Source organism: Mycetomoellerius zeteki, unplaced genomic scaffold, assembly GCF_001594055.1.
Source record: "Mycetomoellerius zeteki isolate Tzet28-1 unplaced genomic scaffold, Tzet1.0 scaffold667, whole genome shotgun sequence".
Classification (NCBI taxonomy): Eukaryota; Metazoa; Arthropoda; class Insecta; order Hymenoptera; family Formicidae; genus Mycetomoellerius; species Mycetomoellerius zeteki.
Genome location: NW_017257683.1, coordinates 393,176 through 399,208, shown reverse-complemented (window position 1 = coordinate 399,208; position 6,033 = coordinate 393,176).

The window sequence follows — 6,033 nt, the reverse complement described above, 5'->3', positions numbered from 1 at the left end:
GACGCGATTTGACGCAATGCTCGCCGACAAAATGCCAAATCCGACGTAAAATTTTTTGAAGACACTTATAGATTACGAATAGAAGATACTTATAGGATATATACGGATGCGGTCAAAATTAATGATATAAATGCTTTGAAGCATTTGATTGATCAATCAGAAGAAAGAATTTTATGAACTGTCTAATCAAAGAATGCTTCAAAGCATTTGTAGTAATACATTGATAGACTTTACGAGAAAGACCTGTTCTTTTTAGTTAAACTTCTTAGATAGTTTATCTTTTCTCCTTTCTATGTTGGAGAAAAAAAGAGAAAAAATGAACCGAAAATTTCAGCTAAAAAGAAAAGACCTAATCTTTCTTCGTTAAAGTATATTTGGTTTGGAATAAACAATAATTAAAAGCATTGAATGACAAATAAAAGAATGAGACCTTTTTGTACAACTCGCAATTAATGTTCAGAGAGACTATCTTTGTTTGTAAAAAAATGTAAAATAAATAAGTAAATACATTTATGTTAGAAGCAAAACTGAGATATGATAACGTAGTTTAAGAAATCTAGGAGAGTACATTTTGTATGATTCTAGTCTACATTGTGATAAAAGTAGGTTTAGGATACGGTAATAGAGTTAATGTAGAGTATAGAAGAAATAAGTTTAATAGTATAGATAGAGAGATGTGTGTGTGTGGATTAAGTTTATTTTTGTAAATTACATTGCCTTCTTGGCAATGTAAGCTGAAGTAAATAAGTATTCTAATCCTGCTTTTTTATGTTACATTTTTATATTACATATCGCTCGTTTATAACAATGACATGATCCAAAAATAGTCATTTTTAAGTTGTTTACAGAAAAAGAGACATCTCCTAATTAGCAAACTGATATTGATTTGTCGTCGTTTTGACGTCAAAATGATAAAAAATAACGTCAGCTTGTCACCTGGAGTTTCTTTTTCTGTAAACAACTTAAAAATAACAATTTTTGAGTTAGGTCATAGTAGAAAGAATATACTTTGAGAACATGTTTTCATTCTTTCACAATTCATTATATACAAACTGCATTTCCAAAGTAATGTTACAAAATTTTTATTTCAAACCATTCAAACTCATTTTCTGGAAAACTTATTTGTTTTTTTAATTATGTAAAAAATGAACGATATATATATATTTTTTTATGTACATTTACTTTTATACTTTTCTTATTAATTTTATACTTCAACAAAAAAATATTATCATTATTATATACAAGGTGTAACTGAAATAACGCCCACTAATCATACAGTGCTATTCCTAATAAAAAACTAAGTTGAAAAGTCCTCTACCATTTCCCAATTTTCGTAATAGTTAATGAGATATTAATTTCTAAATTGCCGAATAAACGAATAAAATCGATATATAAAACAATTTTGAGATATCTTTCCATGTTTTTTGTGAAATATTTCGAAGATTTTTCTTAAAAAACTCTTAAAGGTATCTTAAAGCTGTCTTATATAATATGTCGATTTTAGACATTTTGCTCATTGGGTAGCTAAAAAAAATATTGCGAAAATTGCAAAACGGTAGAAGACTTTTCGTTTCAGTTTTTTATTAAGAATAGCGCTATATGATTAGTGGGCGTTATTTCAGTTACACCCTGTATACATAGTTCTGTATATTTTACGGAGAAATTAATGTTTTGTAGTTAAATACCGTAAGTTCGAAAATTAAAATGTTAAAATATTTTCGTATTCCTGTTCATTTAATCAATATATTGCGACATTTATTCGACGCAATCACCGGAAGCGTCTTAACGAGTGTATGCTGTCTCGTTCATCTTCTTTCTTTCTATCTTTCCTGTCCAACTAGGTCGCATCGCGTTCGCTATCTTACGCCGAAATCTGTGTCGACACACAGACAAGGCCGATATCTGTTATTAGACGAATTGTTGACTTACGGCCCTGCCGATCTGAGAAATCAACTAAGATTATCGACCTCGTTCGTTCTACAATCTCGATACAGTAAAAAAATAATGTGGACCGACGAAGTTACGAAGATAAGAGAATCTCCAAGTACATCTCCACAATTGACGAAAATATTGCGTGTTATTAGTAACAACACGATCTCGACCACGATAATAAGTGCGATTTATCACGTTATCGCATTCATTTCGGGATGACGGATGACGTAATGCCCAACACGGCGTTTCTCGTACGAAACGACCGAAAGGATTGGATCGAAAGACGAATGGAAACTCGCAATCGATGATTCACTACCAGTCTGATTCACTGTATCACGTACTCTTGCCGAACGTTTCCGGCTGTCCCGGTTTCTCTCTCTTCGTCAAATTATATCGAAATCCGAAAACATCTTGAAACACGTATTTATTTCTCATCATACCGTTTTTTTTTTACTCAAGAACGTGCATAACCGAGTAAAAACTACGACACGATGCCGTCTCGCGTACGCATTTATAGCGCAAGGTTTTCTTTCGAATTTCTAGATGTAGGATTTTATTCTCAGTTTATTAACGACAAGCTGGAAGGTCTTGCCCGAAGGTCACCTGAATGTTACACATACCTATTGTATAAAGCGCTATTTGCCAATACGAAACGTGATAAAAAGTATCACCGTCGGCGACAAAATTAATTAAATAAACGATTGATATAGAGCGGAAGATTTATCACTCCACTTCAAAGTGAGAAAAACGATAAATAGAGATTTTATATATTGATTGCCCGGGCGTTGCGTGTCAGTTACTTTTATCAATCGCTGGAAAGCCTCGATATAGCGAGAAACAATCCCTTTTAACCTAATTTAATTCTTTATCAGAGTCCTGGGATTGTCTATGCGTTTGTTATACAGATGATTGAATTAAGTATTAATAAAGCGAGGGAATTAACACGTATAATCGAATAATACATTATTGGAAAATTTGTGTCGAATATAATACACATTTCACGTGTTCCAAACAGTCCACTCAAAACTTCGTTATTCATTTAACGTAAGAGAGAGAGATAAATATATTAAAAAACAACACAAATGCTGTATAAAAAGATGTTCACAAAAAAGATAATGCTGACACACTTTGCAAATAAGCAGCGGAAATATATATTTTTTTAGTATAATTAATATCTATGACACGTTAAATTAACATATCTACCTTTCATTCATTCATCTTAGAATATACATTTTAAAACGCATTATTTTTGTTACTTGTTCATTTATTCATAAATTGTGTCATTTTAACACTAATTGTAAGAGACGTTGAATATTAATTTAACAAAATCTTTAAATCTCTAACACATTTAAATTAATCACACTATGTTATTTAAATTAATACTCGAATATGTTAAAAAAATCAAACAAAAACGTCGATAGATCGTTTCCAACGAACCAATTATATACACTGAGAGAAGAAATATCTTGATACAAAAAAATAAGCTATTATGACTCATCGAATAAATAATTTTCTTATGTAAAATTTGTTTGTATGAACTTCATTAGTAAAAGTGATAGAAATGAACTCGGGACACGAACGATTCTTTCATGCGTAGTAAAGGACCGGAAAATCATTATATATACTTAATGGATTTACACGTGCCGTCGTTGCTCTTGTACGAGTTTCTACGTATATTAACGCAGAATTAACATCTGTGTCACGAACGTGCGCGCGCGCGCGCATCACGCCAGATGGTGGACAAACGCATAATATAAACGGACATGGACGTTCTTGAATTGGGTCAGGCTGCACCAAGTTTTCCGTCGTTTATTTTCGTACCGACCGGTAAGACACGCGTACCTATTGATTACTTCGGTTACGCGATACCCGCCGGCAAATGCGATTACATTCGGGAAAGTTCTAATTGCATAAGTGGTAAGAAAACGCACGGCGGTATTCACGTAATGAGACGAGGTCGTTGCGACAGGTCGCCCGCTGACGAAAACTGATCACTTCGTTAGGTAAGATTTTGTAATTCCCTCCACTGTTAAATTCACAGTGTAAAATTATACCTATAATTTGAGTTATTCTTAATCACTTCTATAGAAATCGCCATTTCGACTAAAACAATGGAATTAAACAATTTAACTCGAGGAAATGTATTAAATTTGAATCAAATTTAGTTCATTATTTACTGCATTAAATGCATATATTGATATGGACGACGTTTACTCTGAAATTAATCACAGAAATGGATTGGTTTACATTTTGATACGTATGAAAGTTAAAAATAACAAAATATTATTTAACTCCAGAGGTTGGGTTACCAATTGCTCCTTTGACATTTAACAGTGTCGAGTAATACTTTTGCGCAAAGTAACGTTCAAACACGAAGCTGACGTTACGGTTTTATCGGTCCGATTTATTCTCACACGTTGCTACAAATATTGAGAAATGTCGCTAGTCATTCGATCAAAGTCTTTGACGACGAACGAGCGGTGACTCGCGAAAAGTAGCATCGACTTCTAACAAGCTCCGCTTTCGAGCACGTCTCACGATGACATTTGACTTTTTGTCGAGGTCAAGTTTGCTCGTTAATCCTTTCGACTTTTAACGTTACGGAAAAATATTACCTGCAATATATGTATATATTTCAGAACGAAGTATGAAAATTATCAAAGCAACGGAAAATAAATTATCTTTCGGTATATCTGCTCAATATAAAAAAGATTAAACATTACATTATGAATATATTCTATTATGAAATAATTGAGTTGTTAGAAAGTAACGTGTAGGAAGCGGATGTCGAATAACATGTACATACAATTCGCAGCGAATTTAAAAAGTTCCAAGACTCGAAATAATCAACTGTCGTTTCATTACGCAATGCGATAAAACAATTGTCGTGTTACGTGTCGGTGAAACAGCTGTCGTTAATTCCTGAAAGCGGTTAATTATTAAATAACCTATCTGTCTGCCTGAAATTGAGGGCCAACTTTTTTCTCCTTTCTCTCTCTCTCTTTCTCTCTTTTGTACGTCGGTTTCAGGTCAGAGGCGTCGGACAAAATGGCTCGTAAAAAACGCGCCGGTATCGTTCTACATCCGTACTAGGACCCCGAAGAGCCATAATTTACCGCTGCGTTATTACGGTCATTATTGCAGTCAACGCTTTTGCGGAAATTACTGTGAAACGGCACTCGCTCTACCAGTTCGCTTGTTACATGTCAACGTCGTGAGCTTTCGGATCTCGCAGCGCGATATTAAAGAATCGAAAACTCGGGTACTCAACTGGAATACGGATATTAAACGTTGAAAGACCTTCGCGATATCAGAATCCGCCGGGGTAAATATATCGTGGTTTCGCGTAATATCGCAGCGGTTTATCGCGCCGTCTCACGGTTACTATCAACGCGAGATAGATCGGCAAGCAGGCGAAGTCGAAAGCAAATCTTCTAGGAGCTGGCACGTAGAAGCGGCTTTAACGCGCGCCAACGATCAGAAGGCCAGTGAACTGCCAGCTTATACGGGGTGTCCCGTTACTGTACTGCCGTTCCTAACGATGACTTTATTTGACGAAACGTAGGTCAATATTGCCCTAAGATAAATCTCGTCGGAACTTATTTTAAACGCTTCAAGTATTCCTGAAGTTAGAAATTTATACTCTCCAAAACTTTTAAAGTAAATCTCATTCTTTGATATTTATTGTGGATTCTTATATTTAAAATTGTCTTAAGTAATCTTAAAATGTCTTAAAATGTCACGAAGCAATCAGAGAGCCATATTGGCATCTTAAGACATTATTTAAGGTCTAAGGTGGCATCTTGAAATAAGAATGGACTACGAATGCGTTTAAAGATTGAAAACTGAGCCATTCTTTTTCAAGACTGGCCCAATTTTCACTCTTCAGAGTGAGATTCCACTCTTAAATAATTTAAAGTGTTGAAACCCATATAAAATTAGATTACGTTAAAGTATTAAAACGAGATTCCGCAGATTCTGTTTACGCATGAGTAAGCAAGTTCCAGCTTACGTTACGTTTAAGCGATCTCGCGATTAGCTCGAAAATTTTCCTCGAGCGAAGACTCACTCGCAAAGGAAGAACGGTAATGACAAGACGTC